Genomic DNA, 26,813 nt, shown 5'->3' with positions numbered 1-26,813 from the left:
ATAGTGCACAAGGGTATAGAAGGGAGGGGCTCAAGAAAAGAGAAGTGGAAACAGACAGCAAACTAGGCTGGAGAGAGACCTGAGACAAAGAGATCTGAATTATATGAGAGCCGACCAGGGGAAACACAAATTATGCAGTCAAGTTTCCCACATTTGGGGAAATTGCAGGGGCAGCACACCCAGAGTGCAATGGGTGAGCCTTGCCCTGGGAGAAGCACCTTCATGATCATAGTATCTCACCTGGCAGGTAAGTAGGAGTTGGGCTAGAGCTGGGGAGGGTCGCTGCTCGGGCACCCCCCTGTCAAGTGAAGGAGATCCAACTGAGGCAGCACAAAGGAACTCTCGAAAGAAGAACAAGGCTAGAGGAAGATCTGAGACAAAGAAATCTGACTTTTACCAGAGCTGACCAGAGGAAAGCACAAACACAGTCCACCACTACCACAAATAATGCAGTCGAGTTTCCCACATTTGGGGAAATCACAGGGGTCAGCATACCCAGAGTGCAATGAATGAACCGCACCCTGGGAGAACAATCTTCATAACAATGGTATCTCCTATGCAAAATAAGTATGATTTGGGATATGGCTGGGGAGGGCCGCTGCTCAGGCACATCTCTGTCAAGTAAAGGAGATTCAACTGAGGCAGCACAAGGGAACTCTCATCTGGGGACAACAACTGCAGGGAGAACACATATTTTCAGATGAACATGGGAGGGCAGAAGGCTGCCTAATACTGAAGCACCCCCAAACAACAAACCAAATGCAACAACTAGTGCAAGCATTCCTGGGGGAAGGCCTGCAGCAGATAGATTTGCATATGGTGATGTCATCCAAGCAGTGGGTCAAAGTTGGCTTCAACCCTCGTCTGCATATGAAAAGAGAAAAGGGGCGTGCAGGGCATGGTGGCCTTTTGCGGCACTTGGCTGACCCCTAGTTTGCATTAAACACCTCCACCCTCCTTCGGTGTGGGGCTCATGTTGGCTATGCCCCAGCCCCTGAAGCATTCAAGCTGATTTCTTGCAGCAGCTGGGCACTGTAACAGCTCCAGAGCTGCTCTGTAAGGCAAGTAAAAGGGTGTGGGCCCTGCAGCACTACCTGTAGTTCGCATTGTGCGTTGGAAGGCACAAAGTAAGCAGAAAGGAGGAGAAGTCAGGATAGTGCGCAAGGGCATAGAAGGGAGCGGCTCAAGAAAAGAGAAGTGGAAACAGACAGCAAACTAGGCTGGAGAGAGACCTGAGACAAAGATATCTGAATTATACGAGACCTGACCAGGGGAAACACAAATTATGCAGTCAAGTTTCCCACATTTGGGGAAATCGCAGGAGCAGCACACCCAGAGTGCAATGGGTGAGCCTTGCCCTTGGAGAAGCACCTTCATGATCATAGTATCTCACCTGGCAGGTAAGTAGGAGTTGGGCTAGAGCTGGGGAGGGTCGCTGCTCGGGCACCCCCCTGTCAAGTGAAGGAGATCCAACTGAGGCAGCACAAAGGAACTCTCGAAAGAAGAACAAGGCTAGAGGAAGATCTGAGACAAAGAAATCTGACTTTTACCAGAGCTGACCAGAGGAAAGCACAAACACAGTCCACCACTACCACAAATAATGCAGTCGAGTTTCCCACATTTGGGGAAATCACAGGGGTCAGCATACCCAGAGTGCAATGAATGAACCGCACCCTGGGAGAACAATCTTCATAACAATGGTATCTCCTATGCAAAATAAGTATGATTTGGGATATGGCTGGGGAGGGCCGCTGCTCAGGCACATCTCTGTCAAGTAAAGGAGATTCAACTGAGGCAGCACAAGGGAACTCTCATCTGGGGACAACAACTGCAGGGAGAACACATATTTTCAGATGAACATGGGAGGGCAGAAGGCTGCCTAATACTGAAGCACCCCCAAACAACAAACCAAATGCAACAACTAGTGCAAGCATTCCTGGGGGAAGGCCTGCAGCAGATAGATTTGCATATGGTGATGTCATCCAAGCAGTGGGTCAAAGTTGGCTTCAACCCTCGTCTGCAAATGAAAAGAGAAAAGGGGCGTGCAGGGCATGGTGGCCTTTTGCAGCACTTGGCTGACCCCTAGTTTGCATTAAACACCTCCACCCTCCTTCGGTGTGGGGCTCATGTTGGCTATGCCCCAGCCCCTGAAGCATTCAAGCTGATTTCTTGCAGCAGCTGGGCACTGTAACAGCTCCAGAGCTGCTCTGTAAGGCAAGTAAAAGGGTGTGGGCCCTGCAGCACTACCTGTAGTTCGCATTGTGCGTTGGAAGGCACAAAGTAAGCAGAAAGGAGGAGAAGTCAGGATAGTGCGCAAGGGCATAGAAGGGAGCGGCTCAAGAAAAGAGAAGTGGAAACAGACAGCAAACTAGGCTGGAGAGAGACCTGAGACAAAGAGATCTGAATTATACGAGACCTGACCAGGGGAAACACAAATTATGCAGTCAAGTTTCCCACATTTGGGGAAATCGCAGGGGCAGCACACCCAGAGTGCAATGGGTGAGCCTTGCCCTGGGAGAAGCACCTTCATGATCATAGTATCTCACCTGGCAGGTAAGTAGGAGTTGGGCTAGAGCTGGGGAGGGTCGCTGCTCGGGCACCCCCCTGTCAAGTGAAGGAGATCCAACTGAGGCAGCACAAGGAAACTCTCGAAAGAAGAACAAGGCTAGAGGAAGATCTGAAACAAAGAAATCTGACTTTTACCAGAGATCAGAGGAAAACACAAACACAGTCCCCCACTACCAACAAATAAAGCAGTCACGTTTCCCACATTTGGGGAAATCACAGGGGTCAGCATACCCAGAATGCAATGAATGAACCTCACCCTGGGAGAGTAATCTTCATGACCATGGTATCTCCTATGCAAAATAAGTATGATTTGGGATAGGGCTGGGGAGGGCCGCTGCTCATGCACATCTCTGTCAAGTAAAGGAGATTCAACTGAGGCAGCACAAGGGAACTCTCATCTGGGGACAACAACTGCAGGGAGAACACATATTTTCAGATGAACATGGGAGGGCAGAAGGCTGCCTAATACTGAAGCACCCCCAAACAACAAACCAAATGCAACAACTAGTGCAAGCATTCCTGGGGGAAGTTCTGCAGAAGACGGATTTGCATACAGTGATGTCATCCAAGCAGTGGGTCAAAGTTGGCTTCAACCCTCATCTGCATATGAAAAGAGAAAAGGGGCGTGCAGGGCATGGCGGCCTTTTGCGGTGCTTGGATGACCCCTAGTTCGCATTAAACACCCCACCCTCCTTTGGTGTGGGGCTCATGTTGGCCATGCCCCATCCCCTGAAGCATTCAAGCTGATTTATTGCAGCAGCTGGGCACTGTAACAGCTCCAGAGCAGCTCTGAACGGCAAGTAAAAGGGTGTGGGCCCTGCAGCACTACCTGTAGTTTGCATTGTGCATTGGAAGGCACAAAGTAAGCAGACGGGAGAAGTCAGGATAGTGCGCAAGGGCATAGAAGGGAGCGGCTCAAGAAAAGAGAAGTTGAAACAGACAGCAAACTAGGCTGGAGAGAGACCTGAGACAAAGAGATCTGAATTATACGAGAGCCGACCAGGGGAAACACAAATTATGCAGTCAAGTTTCCCACATTTGGGGAAATCGCAGGAGCAGCACACCCAGAGTGCAATGGGTGAGCCTTGCCCTGGGAGAAGCACCTACATGATCATAGTATCTCACCTGCCAGGTAAGTAGAAGTTGGGCTAGAGCTGGGGAGGGTCGCTGCTCGGGTACCCCCCTGTCAAGTGAAGGAGATCCAACTGAGGCAGCACAAGGGAACTCTCGAAAGAAGAACAAGGCTAAAGGAAGATCTGAGACAAAGAAATCTGACTTTTACCAGAGCTGACCAGAGGAAAGCACAAACACAGTCCCCCACTACCACAAATAAAGCAGTCGAGTTTCCCACATTTGGGGAAATCACAGGGGTCAGCATACCCAGAATGCAATGAATGAACCTCACCGTGGGAGAACAATCTTCATGACCATGGTATCTCCTATGCAAAATAAGTATGATTTGGGATAGGGCTGGGGAGGGCCGCTGCTCAGGCACATCTCTGTCAAGTAAAGGAGATTCAACTGAGGCAGCACAAGGGAACTCTCATCTGGGGACAACAACTGCAGGGAGAACACATATTTTCAGATGAACATGGGAGGGCAGAAGGCTGCCTAATACTGAAGCACCCCCAAACAACAAACCAAATGCATCAACTAGTGCAAGCATTCCTGGGGGAAGGCCTGCAGCAGATGGATTTGCATACGGTGATGTCATCCAAGCAGTGGGTCAAAGTTGGCTTCAACCCTCGTCTGCATATGAAAAGAGAAAAGGGGCGTGCAGGGCATGGCGGCCTTTTGCGGCGCTTGGATGACCCCTAGTTCGCATTAAACACCTCCACCCTCCTTCGGTGTGGGGCTCATGTTGGCTATGCCCCAGCCCCTGAAGCATTCAAGCTGATTTCTTGCAGCAGCTGGGCACTGTAACAGCTCCAGAGCTGCTCTGTACGGCAAGTAAAAGGGTGTGGGCCCTGCAGCACTACCTGTAGTTTGCATTGTGCATTGGAAGGCACAAAGTAAGCAGACAGGAGGAGAAGTCAGGATAGTGCACAAGGGTATAAAAGGGAGGGGCTCATGAAAAAAGAAGTGGAAACAGACAGCAAACTAGGCTGGAGAGAGACCTGAGACAAAGAGATCTGAATTATACGAGAGCCGACCATGGGAAACACAAATTATGCAGTCAAGCTTCCCACATTTGGGGAAATCAGAGTGCAATGGGTGAGCCTTGCCCTGGGAGAAGCACCTTCATGATCATAGTATCTCACCTGGCAGGTAAGTAGGAGTTGGGCTAGAGCTGGGGAGGGTCGCTGCTCGGGCACCCCCCTGTCAAGTGAAAGAGATCCAACTGAGGCAGCACAAGGAAACTCTCGAAAGAAGAACAAGGCTAGAGGAAGATCTGAGACAAATAAATCTGACTTTTACCTGAGCTGACCAGAGGAAAGCACAAACACAGTCCCCCACTACCACAAATAATGCAGTCGAGTTTCCCACATTTGGGGAAATCACAGGGGTCAGCATACCCAGAATGCAATGAATGAACCTCACCCTGGGAGAACAATCTTCATGACCATGGTATCTCCTATGCAAAATAAGTATGATTTGGGATAGGGCTGGGGAGGGCCGCTGCTCAGGCACATCTCTGTCAAGTAAAGGAGATTCAACTGAGGCAGCACAAGGGAACTCTCATCTGGGGACAACAACTGCAGGGAGAACACATATTTTCAGATGAACATGGGAGGGCAGAAGGCTGCCTAATACTGAAGCACCCCCAAACAACAAACCAAATGCAACAACTAGTGCAAGCATTCCTGGGGGAAGGCCTGCAGCAGATGGATTTGCATACGGTGATGTCATCCAAGCAGTGGGTCAAAGTTGGCTTCAACCCTCGTCTGCATATGAAAAGAGAAAAGGGGCGTGCAGGGCATGGCGGCCTTTTGCGGTGCTTGGATGACCCCTAGTTCACATTAAACACCTCCACCCTCCTTCGGTGTGGGGCTCATGTTGGCTGTGCCCCAGCCCCTGAAGCATTCAAGCTGATTTCTTGCAGTAGCTGGGCACTGTAACAGCTCCAGAGCTGCTCTGTACGGCAAGTAAAAGGGTGTGGGCCCTACAGCACTACCTGTAGTTTGCATTGTGCATTGGAAGGCACAAAGTAAGCAGACAGGAGGAGAAGTCAGGATAGTGCACAAGGGTATAAAAGGGAGGGGCTCATGAAAAAAGAAGTGGAAACAGACAGCAAACTAGGCTGGAGAGAGACCTGAGACAAAGAGATCTGAATTATACGAGAGCCGACCAGGGGAAACACAAATTATGCAGTCAAGCTTCCCACATTTGGGGAAATCGCAGGGGCACCACACCCAGAGTGCAATGGGTGAGCCTTGCCCTGGGAGAAGATCCTTCATGATCATATTATCTCACCTGGCAAGTAAGTAGGAGTTGGGCTAGAGCTGGGGAGGGTCGCTGCTCGGGCACCCCCCTGTCAAGTTAAAGAGATCCAACTGAGGCAGCACAAGGGAACTCTCGAAAGAAGAACAAGGCTAGAGGAAGATCTGAGACAAAGAAATCTGACTTTTACCAGAGCTGTCCAGAGGAAAGCACAAACACAGTCCCCCACTACCACAAATAATGCAGTCGAGTTTCCCACATTTGGGGAAATCACAGGGGTCAGCATACCCAGAATGCAATGAATGAAACTCACCCTGGGAGAACAATCTTCATGACCATGGTATCGCCTATGCAAAATAAGTATGATTTGGGATAGGGTTGGGGAGGGCCGCTGCTCAGGCACATCTCTGTCAAGTAAAGGAGATTCAACTGAGGCAGCACAAGGGAACTCTCATCTGGGGACAACAACTGCAGGGAGAACACATATTTTCAGATAAACATGGGAGGGCAGAAGGCTGCCTAATACTGAAGCACCCCCAAACAACAAACCAAATGCAACAACTAGTACAAGCATTCCTGGGGGAAGGCCTGCAGCAGATGGATTTGCATATAGTGATGTCATCCAAGCAGTGGGTCAAAGTTGGCTTCAACCCTCGTCTGCATATGAAAAGAGAAAAGGGGCGTGCAGGGCATGGCGGCCTTTTGCGGCGCCTGGATGACCCCTAGTTCGCATTAAACACCTCCACCCTCCTTCGGTGTGGGGCTCATGTTGGCTATGCCCCAGCCCCTGAAGCATTCAAGCTGATTTCTTGCAGCAGCTGGGCACTGTAACAGCTCCAGAGCTGCTCTGTACGGCAAGTAAAAGGGTGTGGGCCCTACAGCACTACCTGTAGTTTGCATTGTGCATTGGAAGGCACAAAGTAAGCAGACAGGAGGAGAAGTCAGGATAGTGCACAAGGGTATAAAAGGGAGGGGCTCATGAAAAAAGAAGTGGAAACAGACAGCAAACTAGGCTGGAGAGAGACCTGAGACAAAGAGATCTGAATTATACGAGAGCCGACCAGGGGAAACACAAATTATGCAGTCAAGCTTCCCACATTTGGGGAAATCGCAGGGGCACCACACCCAGAGTGCAATGGGTGAGCCTTGCCCTGGGAGAAGATCCTTCATGATCATAGTATCTCACCTGGCAAGTAAGTAGGAGTTGGGCTAGAGCTGGGGAGGGTCGCTGCTCGGGCACCCCCCTGTCAAGTTAAAGAGATCCAACTGAGGCAGCACAAGGGAACTCTCGAAAGAAGAACAAGGCTAGAGGAAGATCTGAGACAAAGAAATCTGACTTTTACCAGAGCTGTCCAGAGGAAAGCACAAACACAGTCCCCCACTACCACAAATAATGCAGTCGAGTTTCCCACATTTGGGGAAATCACAGGGGTCAGCATACCCAGAATGCAATGAATGAAACTCACCCTGGGAGAACAATCTTCATGACCATGGTATCGCCTATGCAAAATAAGTATGATTTGGGATAGGGTTGGGGAGGGCCGCTGCTCAGGCACATCTCTGTCAAGTAAAGGAGATTCAACTGAGGCAGCACAAGGGAACTCTCATCTGGGGACAACAACTGCAGGGAGAACACATATTTTCAGATAAACATGGGAGGGCAGAAGGCTGCCTAATACTGAAGCACCCCCAAACAACAAACCAAATGCAACAACTAGTACAAGCATTCCTGGGGGAAGGCCTGCAGCAGATGGATTTGCATATAGTGATGTCATCCAAGCAGTGGGTCAAAGTTGGCTTCAACCCTCGTCTGCATATGAAAAGAGAAAAGGGGCGTGCAGGGCATGGCGGCCTTTTGCGGCGCTTGGATGACCCCTAGTTCGCATTAAACACCTCCACCCTCCTTCGGTGTGGGGCTCATGTTGGCTATGCCCCAGCCCCTGAAGCATTCAAGCTGATTTCTTGCAGCAGCTGGGCACTGTAACAGCTCCAGAGCTGCTCTGAACGGCAAGTAAAAGGGTGTGGGCCCTGCAGCACTACCTGTAGTTTGCATTGTGCATTGGAAGGCACAAAGTAAGCAGACGGGAGAAGTCAGGATAGTGCGCAAGGGCATAGAAGGGAGCGGCTCAAGAAAAGAGAAGTTGAAACAGACAGCAAACTAGGCTGGAGAGAGACCTGAGACAAAGAGATCTGAATTATACGAGAGCCGACCAGGGGAAACACAAATTATGCAGTCAAGTTTCCCACATTTGGGGAAATCGCAGGAGCAGCACACCCAGAGTGCAATGGGTGAGCCTTGCCCTGGGAGAAGCACCTACATGATCATAGTATCTCACCTGCCAGGTAAGTAGAAGTTGGGCTAGAGCTGGGGAGGGTCGCTGCTCGGGTACCCCCCTGTCAAGTGAAGGAGATTCAACTGAGGCAGCACAAGGGAACTCTCGAAAGAAGAACAAGGCTAGAGGAAGATCTGAGACAAATAAATCTGACTTTTACCAGAGCTGACCAGAGGAAAGCACAAACACAGTCCCCCACTACCACAAATAATGCAGTCGAGTATCCCACATTTGGGGAAATCACAGGGGTCAGCATACCCAGAATGCAATGAATGAACCTCACCCTGGGAGAACAATCTTCATGACCATGGTATCTCCTATGCAAAATAAGTATGATTTGGGATAGGGCTGGGGAGGGCCGCTGCTCAGGCACTTCTATGTCAAGTAAAGGAGATTCAATTGAGGCAGCACAAGGGAACTCTCATCTGGGGACAACAACTGCAGGGAGAACACATATTTTCAGATGAACATGGGAGGGCAGAAGGCTGCCTAATAATGAAGCACCCCCAAACAACAAACCAAATGCAACAACTAGTGCAAGCATTCCTGGGGGAAGGCCTGCAGCAGATGGATTTGCATACGGTGATGTCATCCAAGCAGTGGGTCAAAGTTGGCTTCAACCCTCGTCTGCATATGAAAAGAGAAAAGGGGCGTGCAGGGCATAGCGGCCTTTTGCGGCGCTTGGATGACCCCTAGTTCGCATTAAACACCTCCACCCTCCTTCGGTGTGGGGCTCATGTTGGCTATGCCCCAGCCCCTGAAGCATTCAAGCTGATTTCTTGCAGCAGCTGGGCACTGTAACAGCTCCAGAGCTGCTCTGTACGGCAAGTAAAAGGGTGTGGGCCCTGCAGCACTACCTGTAGTTTGCATTGTGCATTGGAAGGCACAAAATAAGCAGACAAGAGGAGAAGTCAGGATAGTGCACAAGGGTATAAAAGGGAGGGGCTCATGAAAAAAGAAGTGGAAACAGACAGCAAACTAGGCTGGAGAGAGACCTGAGACAAAGAGATCTGAATTATACGAGAGCCGACCAGGGGAAACACAAATTATGCAGTCAAGCTTCCCATATTTGGGGAAATCGCAGGGGCACCACACCCAGAGTGCAATGGGTGAGCCTTGCCCTGGGAGAAGCACCTTCATGATCATAGTATCTCACCTGGCAGGTAAGTAGGAGTTAGGCTAGAGCTGGGGAGGGTCGCTACTCGGGCACCCCCCTGTCAAGTGAAAGAGATCCAACTGAGGCAGCACAAGGGAACTCTCGAAAGAAGAACAAGGCTAGAGGAAGATCTGAGACAAATAAATCTGACTTTTACCAGAGCTGACTAGAGGAAAGCACAAACACAGTCCCCCACTACCACAAATAATGCAGTCGAGTTTCCCACATTTGGGGAAATCACAGGGGTCAGCATACCCAGAATGCAATGAATGAACCTCACCCTGGGAGAACAATCTTCATGACCATGGTATCGCCTATGCAAAATAAGTATGATTTGGGATAGGGCTGGGGAGGGCCGCTGCTCAGGCACATCTCTGTCAAGTAAAGGAGATTCAGCTGAGGCAGCACAAGGGAACTCTCATCTGGGGACAACAACTGCAGGGAGAACACATATTTTCAGATAAAAATCTTGGTCATGCTCTGGTTTCTCTTCAGAACGAACAAATCTTTCGCCTCTTACTAAAGATTTCCGTGGAGAGGAGCAAAACCGAGTTTTATCTCAATTTTTGCATGCCCCATCTTTTTGGGGTTTCTTTTACCGGTTTAAAGATAGAATGAGTGTGCTTTAATGTAAGCTCATTTGCATAGAAATGACAGTAAATGTTTATTTATGTTCAAACAGAACTTTCTTGACCATGCTACTTGCTTTAAAGATCTGGGAGCACATGGAATACAGTACAAACCATGCTTATAGCAAGGAGAAGCCAGGTGAGAAATCTGCTTTCTTTCAAATTGGGCGCTCACTTTGATCTGAATGAGGACTGCTGGCACAGCACTCAGGCGACAGGTGGAATCTTGGTCATGCTCTGGTTTCTCTTCAGAATGAACAAATCTTTCGCCTTTTATTAAAGATTATCCGTGGAGAGGAGCAAAACTGAGTTTTATCTCAATTTTTGCATGCCCCATATTATTGGGGTTTCTTTTATCAGTTTAAAGACAGAACAAGTGTGCTTTCTTGTTAGCTTTAATGTAAGTTTATTTGCATAACAATGACAATAAATGTCTGTTTCTTTTCAAGCAGAACTTTCTTGACCATACTAATTGCTTGAAAGATCTGGGAGCACATGGAAAAGAGTACAAACCATGTTTATAGCAAGGGGAAGCCTGGTGAGAAATCTGCTTTCTTTCTTTCAAATTGGGTGCTCACTTTGAGCTGAATGAGGACTGCTGGCATGGCACTCAGGCGACAGGTGGAATCTTGGTCATGCTCTGGTTTCTCTTCAGAACGAACAAATCTTTCGCCTTTTACTAAAGATTTCCGTGGAGAGGAGCAAAACTGAGTTTTATCTCAATTTTTGCATGCCCCATATCATACCTCCCAACTGTCCCGATTTTCGCGGGACAGTCCCGTTTTTTGGGGACTGTCCCGCTGTCCCACCTGCGGGCCGCAGTGTCCCGCGGTGGGTAGGACAGTTGGGAGGCTCTGTCTGTCGCTGCCCTGCTTAGCAGAGCAGCGGTGAATAGTCGCTGTGCGCACAGCGTCTATTCACTGAAGTCAGAGGGAGAGGTGGCATGCCAGCGGCTCACAGAGCGCTGGGCATGCCCCCTCAGTGCCGAAAACGGGGGCGTGACTCGCGATCGCGGGTCCTCCCGCGAAGCCATGCCCCTTTTTACTTAGGCCACGCCCTTTTTGGGAGCGCGTGCGACTTCGCCGCGCGTGTGTCCCTCTTTGCGAGCCGACAAAGTTGGGAGGTATGCCCATATTATTGGGGTTTCTTTTATCAGTTTAAAGACAGAACGAGTGTGCTTTCTGGTTAGCTTTAATGTAAGTTTATTTGCATAACAATGACAGTAAATGTTTGTTTCTTTTCAAACAGAACTTTCTTGACCATGCTACTTGCTTGAAAGATCTGGGAGCACATGGAAAACAGTACAAACCATGCAGTATCACAAGAGCCTTTATTTGATCTTTCATGAAGATAGAGCAGAATTGAGGACACGTCAACAATTTCTGCCGAAGGTGGTTCATCTTTCCACATGGTGCCTTTGGCCACTGACACCTTCGTTGAGTCAAAGTCTCTGGCTGTGGTCAGAACTTTGAAAATTTATGTCACCAGAACGGTTCAGATTAGGAAAACAGAGGCTCTGTTTGTCCTGTATGCTCCCAACAGGATTGGGTGTCCTGCTTCCATGTAGACCATTATGCGCTGGATCTGTGGTAAGATTCAGCATGCTCATTCCATGGCAGGATTGCCGTTACTGAATTAGGTGAAGACCCATTCTACTAGAAAGGTGGGTTCATCCTGGGCAGCTGGTCGGGGAGTCTCGGCATTGCAACTTTGCCGAGCAGCTATTTAGTAAACACTTTTGCTAAGTTTTACAAGTTTGATACCTTGGCCGATGATAACTTCAAGTTGGGTAATTCGGTGCTGCAGAGTCGTACGCACTCTTCCACCCGTTCAAGAGCTTTGGTATAACCCCATGGTTCTTAATGTGACCCCAGCATCCTCTAGGTCGTATGAGAAAATAGGATTTTAATACCTACCGGTAAATCCTTTTCTCTTAGTCTGTAGAGGATGCTGGGCACCCGTCCCAGTCCATACTGTGTCTGCAGTTATTACTTGTGGTTATACACATGTTGTGTTATGGTTCTGGTCAGCTTTTTGCTGCAATTATTCATGCCGTTGGCTTGTGTTCTGTTGAATGCCACGTTCTGCGGCATGCTTAAGGTGTGAGCTGGTAAGATGCTCACCTTAGTTTAACAATAAATCCTTTCCTCGAAATGTCCGTCTCCATGGGCACAGTTCCTATAACTGGAGTCTGGAGGAGGGGCATAGAGGGAGGAGCCAGTTCACACCCTTTGATAGTCTTAAAGTGCCCATGTCTATTGCGGATCCCGTCTATACCCCATGGTTCTTAATGTGACCCCAGCATCCTCTACGGACTAAGAGAAAAGGATGCCCTTGCGCACTATCCTGACTTCTCCTCCCGTCTGCTTACTTTGTGCCTTCCAACGCACAATGCAAACTACAGGTGGTGCTGCAGGGCCCACACCCTTTTACTTGCCTTACAGAACAGCTCTGGAGCTGTTACAGTGCCCAGCTGCTGCAAGAAATCAGCTTGAATGCTTCAGGGGATGGGGCATGGCCAACATGAGCCCCACACCAAAGGAGGGTGGGGGTGTTTAATGAGAACTAGGGGTCATCCAAGCACTGCAAAAGGCCGCCATGCCCTGCACGCCCCTTTTCTCTTTTCATATGCAGATGAGGGTTCCAGCCAACTTTGGCCCACTGCTTGAATAACATCACTGTATGCAAATCCGTCTGCTGCAGACCTTCCCCCAGGAAGGCTTGTACTAGATGTTGCATATGGTTTGATATTTGATGGTGCTTCAGTATTAGGCAGCCTTCCGCCCTCCCATGTTCATCTGAAAAGATGTGGTCTCCCTGCAGTTGTTGTCCCCAGACGAGAGTTCCCTTGTGCTTCCTCAGTTGAATCTCCTTAACTTGACGGGGGAGGGGCTGCCCGAGCAGCCACCCTCCCCAGCCCTATCCCAACTCATACTTATTTTGCATATGTGATCTCTTGATCATGAAGATTGTTCTCACAGGGTGAGGTTCATCCATTATATTTTAAAATAGGAAGGTACAAATTACATATTTGAATTGCATTTATGTGCTGGATTCAAATGTCCCCCCCCCCCCCCTTCCTTTCTCAATTGTGCCCGTCAGCAGCTATTCTAAGGTTGCTGCCAATGGGTGTGACACATTAATTTCTTCTGTGGGGTACACTGGACTCCACAAGGATTCACATTGGGGTGTAGAGTAGGATCTTGATCTGAGGCACCAACCGGCTCAAAGCTTTTGACTGTTCCCAAGATGCTCAGTGCATTCTCCTCTATAACCCCGCTTCCATGAACAGGGAGCTCAGTTTGTAGTTGGTGCCTTCAGTAGCAGGCCACTTAACAGGGGCCTGCCTCAGGCAGCCTATTCTTAGCTATAAATTTTGACAAGAAAAGAAGAACTTGTTTTATGAGAATCTACAAGGGCTGCAGCAGGCTAGGTCTAATAGACATCTTTACTGCAGCTTCATCACTCCCAGCGGCGCTGTATACTCCCGTGCCCTGGTTGCTGGGTCACTGCAGCGGAGGGTCCGGTTTCATCCTAAGGTCAGTCACACACACACCACCCTTCCGGATCACGAGGCCGCTGATGAAGGGGAGCGTGGCCGTAGGGGGTGGACCGTGTGCGCACTGGCGTGGACACTGATTACTGGGCAGCCGCTCCACTAGCCACCAGGTACAGTTAAGGAGCACAGGTCTGGGGGTTTTTCTCCTATATTAACCCAATTTTGTACTGCCCGCAGCGCATTGTGATAGGTAATAGGGCCTGATTCAGGTTGGATTGCAATCACAATAAGCGATCCAACTGCAAAAATTGCTAAGAGCATACGCATGTGCCTGCATTTTCTGCGGCACCCCGCAGAGAATGCGATCGCCTCTGCCTGTCAATCGGGGCGGGGGGGGATAGGTGGGTCAGCAACACTCCATTTCCAAGTCAGGGATGGAGCGGTGCGGGGGCAAGGCTTCAAAATGGGGTCTGCAACGGAGTAGACACAGGGGGCGTGGTCACAGCGGCTGTATGACATCACATTCAGCCGCTGTGATCACAAAAATGGTGGCGGCTTCCTGCGCGCACATACAGTCTGCACCAGCAGGAGGCTACACCATTTTTTATGATCACGCTGAACTGCAGTGCGACTGCAATTACAGCATGGTCAAGAAGGGAGGCGTCATGCTGGGTGGCCATGCCCTTTCACTGTGCAGGAGCCAGCACCGCTCACACACTAGTCCCCGGGTGCAGCCCCCAACCCCCGGGACACCCGGAGCAACAAAATGTAGATTCAGGCCACCAGGCCACGCCCCTACCTATGAAACCATGCCTCCTTTTTACCATTGCGCTGCTTATCTGCGCGCACTGCATTACAATCTCCCTCGCCACCTCTCTGGGTGTCACCAGTGATAGTGACACCTCTGCCATGCTTGTAGCAGCTGGTCCTAAGATCTACGCCTCAAGCCCTGAGTGTTTGCCCTTGTGACTTGTTGATCATCATAGCGAAGCAGATGCTTACAGAAAACTGCAGGGGCTTAGATTGAAAATAAAAAAATTGATTGGTATAAGGTAGAGAGGAGCGGGTTCGGTTCTCCGAGAACCGAATTCCCCACGAACTCCACGTTGTTTACACTGGTCCGAGGCAGGCTCGGTTGTTCCCGCCTGACTCGCAAAACCTGAACAAGGGAAAATGTCATCATCCCGCTGTCGGATTCTCGCGAGATTCGGATTCCATATAAAGAGCTGCGCGTTGCCGCCATTTTTACTCGTGCATTGAAGAGAGAGCGGAATGGACGTGGCTATGTTCTCTCAGTGGAAATCTCAATATCAGTGCTCAGTATCAGTGGTTACTTATTGCTGCTCAGTAATACTAGTAGTGTGTCTCTCCTGCTCAGTGTCAGTTCTCAGTAGTATCCTCATCAGTGCTCAGTATCACTGCTCATTGTCTTGTGCTGCATTGTGGTGCTCAGCATACTACAGTACATTACTAATAGTCCAGTGCTGCATCTTGCTGCTCAGTGTCAGTTCTAGTATCCTCATCAGTGCTCACTATCACTGTTCATTGCATTTTGGTTTTCTGTATACTACAGTAACATAGTAATATAGTAACATATAGTAACATAGTTTTTGAGGTTGAATAGAGGCAAATTGCCCATCGTGTTCAACCTGTTTTAAGTTGTGATGATTCTACATACTTGCTGAATAATATTTTATGACTAGTTAGCTACTATAACTCATGTTACCCCCGGATTAACCATGTTGATATTTTAAGTATTATAACCTTAGATAGCTTTTTCATTCAGAAATGTATCCATTCCTTTTTTAAATCCAATTACAGAGTCCGCCATTACCACCTTCCCTGGCAGGGAATTCCACATCCTGATTGCCCTAACAGTGAAGATCATAGTATCTCACCTGGCAGGTAAGTAGGAGTTGGGCTAGAGCTGTGGAGGATTGCTGCTCGGGCACCCCCTGTCAAGTGAAGGAGATCCAACTGAGGCAGCACAAGGGAACTCTCGAAAGAAGAACAAGGCTAGAGGAAGATCTGAGACAAAGAAATCTGACTTTTACCAGAGCTGACCAGAGGAAAGCACAAACACAGTCCCCCACTACCACAAATAATGCAGTCGAGTTTCCCACATTGGGGAAATCACAGGGGTCAGCATACCCAGAATGCAATGAATGAACCTCACCCTGGGAGAACAATCTTCATGACCATGGTATCTCCTGTGCAAAATAAGTATGATTTGGGATAGGGCTGGGGAGGGCCGCTGCTCAGGCACATCTCTGTCAAGTAAAGGAGATTCAACTGAGGCAGCACAAGGGAACTCTCATCTGGGGACAACAACTGCAGGGAGAACACATATTTTCAGATGAAAATCTTGGTCATGCTCTGGTTTCTCTTCAGAACGAACAAATCTTTCGCCTTTTACTAAAGATTTCCGTGGAGAGGAGCAAAACTGAGTTTTACCTCAATTTTTGCATGCCCCATCTTTTTGGATTTTCTTTTATCGGTTTAAAGATAGAATGAGTGTGCTTTAATGAAAGCTCATTTGCATAGAAATTACAGTAAATGTTTGTTTCTTTTCAAACAGAACTTTCTTGACCATGCTACTTGCTTGAAAGATCTGGGAGCACATGGAATACAGTACAAACCATGCTTATAGCAAGGAGAAGCCAGGTGAGAAATCTGCTTTCTTTCAAATTGGGCGCTCACTTTGATCTGAATGAGGACTGCTGGCATGGCACTCAGGCGACAGGTGGAATCTTGGTCATGCTCTGGTTTCTCTTCAGAATGAACAAATCTTTCGCCATTTATTAAAGATTTCCGTGGAGAGGAGCAAAACTGAGTTTTATCTCAATTTTTGCATGCCCCATATTATTGGGGTTTCTTTTATCAGTTTAAGGACAGAATGAGTGTGCTTTCTTGTTGGCTTTAATGTAAGTTTATTTGTATAACAATGACAGTAAATGTCTGTTTCTTTTCAAACAGAACTTTCTTGACCATGCTACTTGCTTGAAAGATCTGGGAGCACATGGAAAAGAGTACAAACCATGCTTATAGCAAGGGGAAGCCTGGTGAGAAATCTGCTTTCTTTCTTTCAAATTGGGTGCTCACTTTGAGCTGAATGAGGACTGCTGGCATGGCACTCAGGCGACAGGTGGAATCTTGGTCATGCTCTGGTTTCTCTTCAGAACGAACAAATCTTTCGCCTTTTACTAAAGATTTCCGTGGAGAGGAGCAAAACTGAGTTTTATCTCAATTTTTGCATGCCCCATATTATTGGGGTTTCTTTTATCAGTTTAAGGACAGAATGAGTGTGCTTTCTTGTTGGCTTTAATGTAAGTTTATTTGTATAACAATGACAGTAAATGTCTGTTTCTTTTCAAACAGAACTTTCTTGACCATGCTACTTGCTTGAAAGATCTGGGAGCACATGGAAAAGAGTACAAACCATGCTTATAGCAAGGGGAAGCCTGGTGAGAAATCTGCTTTCTTTCTTTCAAATTGGGTGCTCACTTTGAGCTGAATGAGGACTGCTGGCATGGCACTCAGGCGACAGGTGGAATCTTGGTCATGCTCTGGTTTCTCTTCAGAACGAACAAATCTTTCGCCTTTTACTAAAGATTTCCGTGGAGAGGAGCAAAACTGAGTTTTATCTCAAATTTTGCATTCCCCATCTTATTGGGGTTTTATTTTATCTGTTTAAAGATAGAACGAGTGTGCTTTAATGTAAGCTCATTTGCATAGAAATGACAGTAAATGTTTGTTTCTTTTCAAACAGAACTTTCTTGACTATACTAATTGCTTGAAAGATCTGGGAACACATGGAAAAGAGTACAAACCATGTTTATAGCTAGGGGAAGCCTGGTGAGAAATCTGCTATCTTTCTTTCAAATTGGGTGCTCACTTTGAGCTCAATGAGAACTGCTGGCATGGCACTCAGGCGACAGGTGGAATCTTGGTCATGCTCTGGTTTCTCTTCAGAACTAACAAATATTTCGCCTTTTATTAAAGATTTCCGTGGAGAGGAGCAAAACTGAGTTTTATCTCAATTTTTGCATGCCCCATATTATTGGGGTTTCTTTTATCAGTTTAAAGACAGAACGAGTGTGCTTTCTTGTTAGCTTTAATGTAAGTTGCCATAGATGCAGTGAAACACACGTGTAGGGCACGGCGTGTCCGCGTGTATTTGACTCATGTGAAATGTTATAAAACAAAAATATATGATTATGATGTTAGCTGTTAGTCTCCACTAATAGGGAATAGAAGCTGAGCTATAAGAAAGGAATACACTAGATATGATGTCACTTAGCAGATACAATGTCTAAAGTGCATACAGATAGCTACTAATAACTCTTGATAAGAAAGTATATCAGTGTGGGTATATTTATATGATGGGATATTGGGACTAGTGAATATATATCACTCCTGCTGTCCAGATTGGCAATAACCAGACAATTATGATAAGAGTAGAGATGTCACATGGGCTGCTATAGATATTAATTTAATGCTGTATGTGTCATTTGTTACAAATGGATACATTTTCTATGAGTCAGCCTAGCAGCTGCATGTTCTAACAGAACACTATCCTCACACAGAATCTGCTAACCTTGAGATAACTATATGACAGTGTGTAACAGTCTCTTTACTATAAGACTGTTACAAAGTAATATATATATTTGAAGTCAGTCTAGCAGCTGTGTGTTCCAGCAGTTTATAAGACAAAGAAAATCTCCTATTGTGGAATCTAGACACATGGGACTGCTGGCCTGTGTCATACTATTTCTATGTAATACCAGTAACATGTATATAACTGTTACATAATTGTTACAAATGGATAAATCTTTGAGTCAGCCTAGCAGCTGCATGTCCTAACAGGACACCATAAATCCTTTACAGTGTAACAAATTGATTGGTAACACTTAAAGGCTGGAGAGCAGTTATATGCCTTACTAGCATACTCAATATACCACATTATTACACCAGTTACCACGATTATTGACAGCGCATTTGATATATTATATTACCCTCACACTGAGTCTGTTTACCTTTAGATAACTAAGTGACCGAATATGTAACAGTTTCTCTATCATAAGACTGTTACAAAGTGAGATAGATATATTTGGAAGTCAGTCAAACAGCTGTGTGTTTCAGCGGTTTATAAGAAAATTCCTCATTGTGGAATCTGGACCACTAAGGGTTATTATATATATAGCACATGGAATTGCCACATCTCCCTATATGATAATTTCATTACACTGTAACATAATAAGAATTAACTCTTTAACAGTGTAAATAGAGAGTAATGAATCTCTGACACATGGAATATATTATTTCTTAGATGAATTGGATAAACCATTATGACAGACACTTTGCTTCCTAATAAGAATTGAGGTGGCTATACCTCTAAGGAAAGCATTATTGCCTACGCCTAGATCAGATTAAATAAGATCTGGCTGAATATATGAAGGAAGGTTGCTATTTATATGAGAATTGGAATTGCTATATTCCTTAAGGCAACCCCACCGATTGATATATGTTGTCAATTAAGTATATCTGAACGGCTATATCTGGACCAGATTTAATAAGATCTGGCTGATTATATGAAGGAGGGCTGCTATTTATATTGGAATTGCCATATTCCTTAAGGCAACCGCACCTGTTGGTATATCTCGCCAATTAACTATATCTAAACAGCTAAATTAAAGCTATTCATCATTTTTTTAGTTTGGATATTAATAAATATGATCTTTCCATGATGCATAGAGATTTCCCTATCAAGTGATTCCTTATCCGATATAGAAAGCTATCCCCCTGTGGTATTGAATTTAGGAATATAGTCTTAGGGGACACAGAGAAATAAGTGATCCCCATCTACCTAAGCACCCCACAAATTGGAGGTTAGCTTACCGGTTAAACTCAATCACCCCCACAAAATCGCCAATGGGGATGGCTTCCCGGGAGGTAACCCCTATTGAGTGAAGGGAGTATATAGGATACGACCCAGTGGTACCTGACGACATAGATACTAACAGCTATTTAATAACATTACGCTAGAAAGTGATTATTAGCAACATATATATCTATATAAACAACCCCGCCAGGGTTGTGCCTTCAAAAATAATCACACACGGACACGCTTTTTAAACCTTTTTTTCACATCTCTTTATTCTTCTTATGCACATGTATGTTAGTTCTGTGATTTTAACCTTTATGTTTCACTGCAGTTTGGGATAATAATATTAATATTTATCCAATTTTAATACATACTTAATAAAGGTTATATTTTATGATTCATTCATTCTGTCCAGTGCGTCAACAGTGCAGATTTCTTCTTGTTTTTTCTCCCAAATTCTATAACAATGACAGTAAATGTTGTTTCTTTTCAAACAGAACTTTCTTGACCATGCTACTTGCTTGAAAGATCTGGGAGCACATGGAAAACAGTACAAACCATGCAGTATCACAAGAGCCTTTATTTGATCTTTCATGAAGATAGAGCAGAATTGAGGACACGTCAACAATTTCTGCCGAAGGTGGTTCATCTTTCCACATGGTGCCTTTGGCCACTGACACCTTCGTTGAGTCAAAGTCTCTGGCTGTGGTCAGAACTTTGAAAATTTATGTCACCAGAACGGTTCAGATTAGGAAAACAGAGGCTCTGTTTGTCCTGTATGCTCCCAACAGGATTGGGTGTCCTGCTTCCATGTAGACCATTATGCGCTGGATCTGTGGTAAGATTCAGCATGCTCATTCCATGGCAGGATTGCCGTTACTGAATTAGGTGAAGACCCATTCTACTAGAAAGGTGGGTTCATCCTGGGCAGCTGGTCGGGAAGTCTCGGCATTGCAACTTTGCCGAGCAGCTATTTAGTAAACACTTTTGCTAAGTTTTACAAGTTTGATACCTTGGCTGATGATAACCTCAAGTTGGGTCATTCGGTGCTGCAGAGTCGTACGCACTCTCCCACCCGTTCAAGAGCTTTGGTATAACCCCATGGTTCTTAATGTGACCCCAGCATCCTCTAGGTCGTATGAGAAAATAGGATTTTAATACCTACCGGTAAATCCTTTTCTCTTAGTCCGTAGAGGATGCTGGGCACCCGTCCCAGTCCATACTGTGTCTGCAGTTATTACTTGTGGTTATACACATGTTATGTTATGGTTCTGGTCAGCTTTTTGCTGCAATTGTTCATGCCGTTGGCTTGTGTTCTGTTGAATGCCACGTTCTGCGGCATGCTTAAGGTGTGAGCTGGTAAGATGCTCACCTTAGTTTAACAATAAATCCTTTCCTCGAAATGTCCGTCTCCCTGGGCACAGTTCCTATAACTGGAGTCTGGAGGAGGGGCATAGAGGGAGGAGCCAGTTCACACCCTTTGAAAGTCTTAAAGTGCCCATGTCTCTTGCGGATCCCGTCTATACCCCATGGTTCTTAATGTGACCCCAGCATCCTCTACGGACTAAGAGAAAAGGATGCCCTTGCGCACTATCCTGACTTCTCCTCCCGTCTGCTTACTTTGTGCCTTCCAACGCACAATGCGAACTACAGGTGGTGCTGCAGGGCCCACACCCTTTTACTTGCCTTACAGAACAGCTCTGGAGCTGTTACAGTGCCCAGCTGCTGCAAGAAATCAGCTTGAATGCTTCAGGGGATGGGGCATGGCCAACATGAGCCCCACACCAAAGTAGGGTGGGGGTGTTTAATGCGAACTAGGGGTCATCCAAGCACCGCAAAAGGCCGCCATGCCCTGCATGCCCCTTTTCTCTTTTCATATGCAGATGAGGGTTCCAGCCAACTTTGGCCCACATCTTGGATGACATCACCGTATGCAAATCCGTCTTCTGCAGACCTTCCCCCAGGAATGCTTGTACTAGTTGTTGCATATGGTTTGATATTTGATGGTGCTTCAATATTAGGCAGCCTTCCACCCTCCCATGTTCATCTGAACAGATGTGGTCTCCCTGCAGTTGTTGTCCCCAGACGAGAGTTCCCTTGTGCGTCCTCAGTTGAATCTCCTTAACTTGACGGGGGAGGGGCTGCCCGAGCAGCCACCCTCCCCAGCCCTATCCCAACTCATACTTATTTTGCATATGAGATCTCTTGATCATGAAGATTGTTCTCACAGGGTGAGGTTCATCCATTATATTTTAAAATAGGAAGGTACAAATTACATATTTGAATTGCATCTATGTGCTGGATTCAAATGTCCCCCCCCCCCCCCCTTCCTTTCTCAATTGTGCCCGTCAGCAGCTATTCTAAGGTTGCTGCCAATGGGTGTGACACATTAATTTCTTCTGTGGGGTACACTGGACTCCACAAGGATTCACATTGGGGTGTAGAGTAGGATCTTGATCTGAGGCACCAACCGGCTCAAAGCTTTTGACTGTTCCCAAGATGCTCAGCGCATCCTCCTCTATAACCCCGCTTCCATGAACAGGGAGCTCAGTTTGTAGTTGGTGCCTTCAGTAGCAGGCCACTTAACAGGGGCCTGCCTCAGGCAGCCTATTCTTAGCTATTAATTTTGACAAGAAAAGAAGAACTTGTTTTATGAGAATCTACAAGGGCTGCAGCAGGCTAGGTCTAATAGACATCTTTACTGCAGCTTCATCACTCCCAGCGGCGCTGTATACTCCCGTGCCCTGGTTGCTGGGTCACTGCAGCGGAGGCTCCAGTTTCTTCCTAAGGTCAGTCACACACACACCGCCCTTCCGGATCACGAGGCCGCTGATGAAGGGGAGCGTGGCCGTAGGGGGTGGACCGTGTGCGCACTGGCGTGGACACTGATTACTGGGCAGCCGCTCCACTAGCCACCAGGTACAGTTAAGGAGCACAGGTCTGGGAGTTTTACTCCTATATTAACCCAATTTTGTACTGCCCGCAGCGCATTGTGATAGGTAATAGGGCCTGATTCAGGTTGGAATGCAATCACAATAAGCGATCCAACTGCAAAAATTGCTAACAGCATACGCATGTGCCTGCATTTTCTGCGGCACCCCGCAGAGAATGCGATCGCCTCTGCCTGTCAATCGGGGCGGGGGGGGGAGAGGGGGGTCAGCAACACTCCATTTCCAAGTCAGGGATGGAGCGGTGCGGGGGCAAGGCTTCAAAATGGGGTCTGCAACGGAGGAGACACAGGGGGCGTGGTCACAGCGGCTGTATGACATCACATTCAGCCGCTGTGATCACAAAAATGGTGGCGGCTTCCTGCGCGCACATACAGTTTGCACCAGCAGGAGGCTACACCATTTTTTATGATCACGCTGAACTGCAGTGCGACTGCAATTACAGCATGGTCAAGAATGGAGGCGTCATGCTGGGTGGCCATGCCCTGTCACTGTGCAGGAGCCAGCACCGCACACACACTAGTCCCCGGGTGCAGCCCCCAACCCCCGGGACACCCGGAGCAACAAAATGTAGATTCAGGCCACCAGGCCACGCCCCTACCTATGAAACCATGCCTCCTTTTTACCATTGCGCTGCTTATCTGCGCGCACTGCATTACAATCTCCTTCGCCACCTCTCTGGGTGTCACCAGTGATAGTGACACCTCTGCCATGCTTGTAGCAGCTGGTCCTAAGATCTACGCCTCAAGCCCTGAGTGTTTGCCCTTGTGACTTGTTGATCATCATAGCGAAGCAGATGCTTACAGAAAACTGCAGGGGCTTAGATTGAAAATAAAAAAATTGATGGGTATAAGGTAGAGAGGAGCGGGTTCGGTTCTCCGAGAACCGAATTCCCGACGAACTCCATGTGGTTTACACTGGTCCGAGGCAGGCTCGGTTGTTCCCGCCTGACTCGGAAAACCTGAACAAGGGAAAATGTCATCATCCCGCTGTCGGATTCTCTCGAGATTCGGATTCCATATAAAGAGCTGCGCGTTGCCGCCATTTTTACTCGTGCATTGAAGAGAGAGCGGAGAGGACGTGGCTATGTTCTCTCAGTGGAAATCTCAATATCAGTGCTCAGTATCAGTGGTTACTTATTGCTGCTCAGTAATACTAGTAGTGTGTCTCTCCTGCTCAGTGTCAGTTCTCAGTAGTATCCTCATCAGTGCTCAGTATCACTGCTCATTGTCTTGTGCTGCATTGTGGTGCTCAGCATACTACAGTACATTACTAATAGTCCAGTGCTGCATCTTGCTGCTCAGTGTCAGTTCTAGTATCCTCATCAGTGCTCACTATCACTGCTCATTACATTGTGGTGTTCTGTATACTACAGTAACATAGTAATATAGTAACATATAGTAACATAGTTTTTGAGGTTGAATAGAGGCAAATTGCCCATCGTGTTCAACCTGTTTTAAGTTGTGATGATTCTACATACTTGCTGAATAATGTTTTATGACTAGTTAGCTACTATAACTCATGTTACCCCCGGATTAACCATGTTGATATTTTAAGTATTATAACCTTGGATAGCTTTTTCATTCAGAAATGTATCCATTCCTTTTTTAAATCCAATTACAGAGTCCGCCATTACCACCTTCCCTGGCAGGGAATTCCACATCCTGATTGCCCTAACAGTGAACATCATAGTATCTCACCTGGCAGGTAAGTAGGAGTTGGGCTAGAGCTGTGGAGGATTGCTGCTCGGGCACCCCCTGTCAAGTGAAGGAGATCCAACTGAGGCAGCACAAGGGAACTCTCGAAAGAAGAACAAGGCTAGAGGAAGATCTGAGACAAAGAAATCTGACTTTTACCAGAGCTGACCAGAGGAAAGCAAGAACGCAGTCCCCCACTACCACAAATAATGCAGTCGAGTTTCCCACATTTGGGGAAATCACAGGGGTCAGCATACCCAGAGTGCAATGAATGAACCTCACCCTGGGAGAACAATCTTCATGACCATGGTATCTCCTATGCAAAATAAGTATGATTTGGGATAGGGCTGGGGAGGGCCGCTGCTCAGGCACATCTCTGTCAAGTAAAGGAGATTCAACTGAGGCAACACAAGGGAACTCTCATCTGGGGACAACAACTGCAGGGAGAACACATATTTTCAGATGAACATGGGAGGGCAGAAGGCTGCCTAACACTGAAGCACCCCCAAACAACAAACCAAATGCAACTACTAGTGCAAGCATTCCTGGGGGAAGGCCTGCAGCAGATGGATTTGCATATGGTGATGTCATCCAAGCAGTGGGTCAAAGTTGGCTTCAACCCTCGTCTGCATATGAAAATAAAAAAGGGGTGTGCAGGGCATGGCGGCCTTTTGCGGCGCTTGGATGACCCCTAGTTTGCATTAAACACCTCCACCTTCCTTCGGTGTGGGGCTCATGTTGGCTATGCCCCAGCCCCTGAAGCATTCAAGCTGATTTCTTGCTGCAGCTGGGCACTGTAACAGCTCCAGAGCTGCTCTGTAAAGCAAGTAAAAGGGTGTGGGCCCTGCAGCACTACCTGTAGTTTGCATTGTGCGTTGGAAGGCACAAAGTAAGCAGACGGGAGAAGTCAGGATAGTGCACAAGGGCATAGAAGGGAGCTGCTCAAGAAAAGAGAAGTGGAAACAGACAGCAAACTAGGCTGGAGAGAGACCTGAGACAAAGAGATCTGAATTATACGAGAGCCGACCAGAGGAAACACAAATTATGTAATCAAGTGTCCCACATTTGGGGAAATCGTAGGAGCAGCACACCCAGAGTGCATTGGGTGAGCCTTGCCCTGGGAGAAGCACCTTCCTGATCATAGTATCTCACCTGGCAGGTAAGTAGGAGTTGGGCTAGAGCTGGGGAGGGTCGCTGTTCGGGCACCCCCCTGTCAAGTGAAGGAGATCCAACTGAGGCAGCACAAGGAAACTCTCGAAAAAAGAACAAGGCTAGAGGAAGATCTGAGACAAAGAAATCTGACTTTTACCAGAGCTGACCAGAGGAAAGCACAAACACAGTCCCCCACTACCACAAATAATGCAGTCGAGTTTCCCACATTTGGGGAAATGACAGGGGTCAGCATACCCAGAATGCAATGAATGAACCTCACCCTGGGAGAACAATCTTCATGACAATGGTATCTCCTATGCAAAATAAGTATGATTTGGGATAGGGCTGGGGAGGGCCGCTGCTCAGGCACATCCCTGTCAAGTAAAGGAGATTCAACTGAGGCAGCACAAGGGAACTCTCATCTGGGGACAACAACTGCAGGGAGAACACATATTTTCAGATGAACATGGGAGAGCAGAAGGCTGCCTAATACTGAAGCACCCCCAAACAACAAACCAAATGCAACAACTAGTACAAGCATTCCTGGGAAAAGGTCTGCAGAAGACGGATTTGCATACGGTGATGTCATCCAAGCAGTGGGCCAAAGTTGGCTGGAACCCTCATCTGCATATGAAAAGAGAAAAGGGGTATGCAGGGCATGGCGGCCTTTTGCGGCGCTTGGATGACCCTTAGTTCGCATTAAACACCTCCACCCTCCGTCGGTGTGGGGCTCATGTTGGCTATGCCCCAGCCCCTGAAGCATTCAAGCTGATTTCTTGCAGCAGCTGGGCACTGTAACAGCTCCAGAGCTGCTCTGTAAGGCAAGTAAAAGGGTGTTGGCCCTGCAGCACTACCTGTAGTTTGCATTGTGCGTTGGAAGGCACAAAGTAAGCAGACAGGAGAAGTCAGGAGAGTGCACAAGGGCAAGGGCAGGGGCTCAAGAAAAGAGAAGTGGAAACAGACAGCAAACTAGGCTGGAGAGAGACCTGAGACAAAGAGATCTGAATTATACGAGTAGCCGACCAGAGGAAACACAAATTATGTAGTCAAGTGTCCCACATTTGGGGAAATCGTAGGAGCAGCACACCCAGAGTGCAATGGGTGAGCCTTGCCCTGGGAGAAGCACCTTCCTGATCATAGTATCTCACCTGGCAGGTAAGTAGGAGTTGGGCTAGAGCTGGGGAGGGTCGCTGCTCGGGCACCCCCCTGTCAAGTGAAGGAAATCCAACTGAGGCAGCACAAGGAAACTCTCAAAAAAAGAACAAGGCTAGAGGAAGATCTGAGACAAAGAAATCTGACTTTTACCAGAGCTGACCAGAGGAAAGCACAAACACAGTCCCCCACTACCACAAATAATGCAGTCGAGTTTCCCACATTTGGGGAAATCACAGGGGTCAGCATACCCAGAATGCAATGAATGAACCTCACCCTGGAAGAACAATCTTCATGACCATGGTATCTCCTATGCAAAATAAGTATGATTTGGGATAGGGCTGGGGATGGCCGCTGCTCAGGCACATCTCTGTCAAGTAAAGGAGATTCAACTGAGGCAGCACAAGAGAACTC

The 26,813-nt window shown here is 47.4% G+C and overlaps 30 non-coding genes and 1 pseudogene across 30 annotated transcripts; 8 read left to right on the top strand and 23 right to left on the bottom strand.

Annotated features, from left to right (window-relative positions):
• Positions 1-113: 113 nt before the first annotated feature.
• On the bottom strand, positions 114-255 carry LOC134989550 (U1 spliceosomal RNA; annotated as a pseudogene).
• A 152-nt stretch (positions 256-407) lies between these two features.
• LOC134989656 (U1 spliceosomal RNA) lies at positions 408-571 on the bottom strand. Its single transcript, XR_010194771.1, has one exon. It is a non-coding gene; the product is annotated as a U1 spliceosomal RNA (small nuclear RNA).
• A 674-nt stretch (positions 572-1,245) lies between these two features.
• Positions 1,246-1,408, bottom strand: LOC134989569 (U1 spliceosomal RNA). The gene has a single exon (XR_010194695.1). It is a non-coding gene; the product is annotated as a U1 spliceosomal RNA (small nuclear RNA).
• Positions 1,409-1,560: 152 nt separating this feature from the next.
• On the bottom strand, positions 1,561-1,724 carry LOC134989655 (U1 spliceosomal RNA). Its single transcript, XR_010194770.1, has one exon. It is a non-coding gene; the product is annotated as a U1 spliceosomal RNA (small nuclear RNA).
• A 674-nt stretch (positions 1,725-2,398) lies between these two features.
• Positions 2,399-2,561, bottom strand: LOC134989545 (U1 spliceosomal RNA). Its single transcript, XR_010194682.1, has one exon. It is a non-coding gene; the product is annotated as a U1 spliceosomal RNA (small nuclear RNA).
• Positions 2,562-2,710: 149 nt separating this feature from the next.
• Positions 2,711-2,875, bottom strand: LOC134989566 (U1 spliceosomal RNA). Its single transcript, XR_010194692.1, has one exon. It is a non-coding gene; the product is annotated as a U1 spliceosomal RNA (small nuclear RNA).
• Positions 2,876-3,545: 670 nt separating this feature from the next.
• LOC134989541 (U1 spliceosomal RNA) lies at positions 3,546-3,708 on the bottom strand. Its single transcript, XR_010194678.1, has one exon. It is a non-coding gene; the product is annotated as a U1 spliceosomal RNA (small nuclear RNA).
• A 152-nt stretch (positions 3,709-3,860) lies between these two features.
• Positions 3,861-4,024, bottom strand: LOC134989653 (U1 spliceosomal RNA). Its single transcript, XR_010194769.1, has one exon. It is a non-coding gene; the product is annotated as a U1 spliceosomal RNA (small nuclear RNA).
• A 972-nt stretch (positions 4,025-4,996) lies between these two features.
• LOC134989549 (U1 spliceosomal RNA) lies at positions 4,997-5,160 on the bottom strand. The gene has a single exon (XR_010194683.1). It is a non-coding gene; the product is annotated as a U1 spliceosomal RNA (small nuclear RNA).
• A 674-nt stretch (positions 5,161-5,834) lies between these two features.
• Positions 5,835-5,997, bottom strand: LOC134989589 (U1 spliceosomal RNA). Its single transcript, XR_010194711.1, has one exon. It is a non-coding gene; the product is annotated as a U1 spliceosomal RNA (small nuclear RNA).
• A 152-nt stretch (positions 5,998-6,149) lies between these two features.
• LOC134989652 (U1 spliceosomal RNA) lies at positions 6,150-6,313 on the bottom strand. Its single transcript, XR_010194768.1, has one exon. It is a non-coding gene; the product is annotated as a U1 spliceosomal RNA (small nuclear RNA).
• Positions 6,314-6,987: 674 nt separating this feature from the next.
• LOC134989591 (U1 spliceosomal RNA) lies at positions 6,988-7,150 on the bottom strand. The gene has a single exon (XR_010194712.1). It is a non-coding gene; the product is annotated as a U1 spliceosomal RNA (small nuclear RNA).
• Positions 7,151-7,302: 152 nt separating this feature from the next.
• Positions 7,303-7,466, bottom strand: LOC134989650 (U1 spliceosomal RNA). Its single transcript, XR_010194766.1, has one exon. It is a non-coding gene; the product is annotated as a U1 spliceosomal RNA (small nuclear RNA).
• A 671-nt stretch (positions 7,467-8,137) lies between these two features.
• LOC134989669 (U1 spliceosomal RNA) lies at positions 8,138-8,300 on the bottom strand. Its single transcript, XR_010194783.1, has one exon. It is a non-coding gene; the product is annotated as a U1 spliceosomal RNA (small nuclear RNA).
• Positions 8,301-8,452: 152 nt separating this feature from the next.
• On the bottom strand, positions 8,453-8,616 carry LOC134989630 (U1 spliceosomal RNA). The gene has a single exon (XR_010194747.1). It is a non-coding gene; the product is annotated as a U1 spliceosomal RNA (small nuclear RNA).
• Positions 8,617-9,290: 674 nt separating this feature from the next.
• LOC134989582 (U1 spliceosomal RNA) lies at positions 9,291-9,453 on the bottom strand. The gene has a single exon (XR_010194705.1). It is a non-coding gene; the product is annotated as a U1 spliceosomal RNA (small nuclear RNA).
• Positions 9,454-9,605: 152 nt separating this feature from the next.
• Positions 9,606-9,769, bottom strand: LOC134989640 (U1 spliceosomal RNA). The gene has a single exon (XR_010194757.1). It is a non-coding gene; the product is annotated as a U1 spliceosomal RNA (small nuclear RNA).
• A 144-nt stretch (positions 9,770-9,913) lies between these two features.
• On the top strand, positions 9,914-10,029 carry LOC134989606 (U5 spliceosomal RNA). The gene has a single exon (XR_010194724.1). It is a non-coding gene; the product is annotated as a U5 spliceosomal RNA (small nuclear RNA).
• A 270-nt stretch (positions 10,030-10,299) lies between these two features.
• LOC134989622 (U5 spliceosomal RNA) lies at positions 10,300-10,416 on the top strand. Its single transcript, XR_010194740.1, has one exon. It is a non-coding gene; the product is annotated as a U5 spliceosomal RNA (small nuclear RNA).
• Positions 10,417-10,702: 286 nt separating this feature from the next.
• Positions 10,703-10,815, top strand: LOC134989621 (U5 spliceosomal RNA). The gene has a single exon (XR_010194739.1). It is a non-coding gene; the product is annotated as a U5 spliceosomal RNA (small nuclear RNA).
• Positions 10,816-15,630: 4,815 nt separating this feature from the next.
• LOC134989631 (U1 spliceosomal RNA) lies at positions 15,631-15,793 on the bottom strand. The gene has a single exon (XR_010194748.1). It is a non-coding gene; the product is annotated as a U1 spliceosomal RNA (small nuclear RNA).
• A 144-nt stretch (positions 15,794-15,937) lies between these two features.
• Positions 15,938-16,053, top strand: LOC134989613 (U5 spliceosomal RNA). The gene has a single exon (XR_010194731.1). It is a non-coding gene; the product is annotated as a U5 spliceosomal RNA (small nuclear RNA).
• A 270-nt stretch (positions 16,054-16,323) lies between these two features.
• Positions 16,324-16,439, top strand: LOC134989616 (U5 spliceosomal RNA). The gene has a single exon (XR_010194734.1). It is a non-coding gene; the product is annotated as a U5 spliceosomal RNA (small nuclear RNA).
• Positions 16,440-16,725: 286 nt separating this feature from the next.
• On the top strand, positions 16,726-16,841 carry LOC134989599 (U5 spliceosomal RNA). Its single transcript, XR_010194717.1, has one exon. It is a non-coding gene; the product is annotated as a U5 spliceosomal RNA (small nuclear RNA).
• Positions 16,842-17,127: 286 nt separating this feature from the next.
• LOC134989601 (U5 spliceosomal RNA) lies at positions 17,128-17,243 on the top strand. Its single transcript, XR_010194719.1, has one exon. It is a non-coding gene; the product is annotated as a U5 spliceosomal RNA (small nuclear RNA).
• Positions 17,244-17,518: 275 nt separating this feature from the next.
• Positions 17,519-17,634, top strand: LOC134989619 (U5 spliceosomal RNA). Its single transcript, XR_010194737.1, has one exon. It is a non-coding gene; the product is annotated as a U5 spliceosomal RNA (small nuclear RNA).
• Positions 17,635-24,264: 6,630 nt separating this feature from the next.
• LOC134989628 (U1 spliceosomal RNA) lies at positions 24,265-24,428 on the bottom strand. Its single transcript, XR_010194745.1, has one exon. It is a non-coding gene; the product is annotated as a U1 spliceosomal RNA (small nuclear RNA).
• A 671-nt stretch (positions 24,429-25,099) lies between these two features.
• LOC134989587 (U1 spliceosomal RNA) lies at positions 25,100-25,262 on the bottom strand. Its single transcript, XR_010194709.1, has one exon. It is a non-coding gene; the product is annotated as a U1 spliceosomal RNA (small nuclear RNA).
• A 152-nt stretch (positions 25,263-25,414) lies between these two features.
• On the bottom strand, positions 25,415-25,578 carry LOC134989661 (U1 spliceosomal RNA). The gene has a single exon (XR_010194775.1). It is a non-coding gene; the product is annotated as a U1 spliceosomal RNA (small nuclear RNA).
• Positions 25,579-26,246: 668 nt separating this feature from the next.
• Positions 26,247-26,410, bottom strand: LOC134989574 (U1 spliceosomal RNA). Its single transcript, XR_010194699.1, has one exon. It is a non-coding gene; the product is annotated as a U1 spliceosomal RNA (small nuclear RNA).
• A 152-nt stretch (positions 26,411-26,562) lies between these two features.
• LOC134989635 (U1 spliceosomal RNA) lies at positions 26,563-26,726 on the bottom strand. Its single transcript, XR_010194752.1, has one exon. It is a non-coding gene; the product is annotated as a U1 spliceosomal RNA (small nuclear RNA).
• Between the last annotated feature and the right edge of the window lie 87 nt (positions 26,727-26,813).

Source organism: Pseudophryne corroboree, unplaced genomic scaffold, assembly GCF_028390025.1.
Source record: "Pseudophryne corroboree isolate aPseCor3 unplaced genomic scaffold, aPseCor3.hap2 scaffold_1112, whole genome shotgun sequence".
NCBI lineage: Eukaryota > Metazoa > Chordata > Amphibia > Anura > Myobatrachidae > Pseudophryne > Pseudophryne corroboree.
The sequence above is the reverse complement of the archived record's forward strand: the minus strand, read 5'-3'. Positions and strand labels throughout refer to the sequence as shown.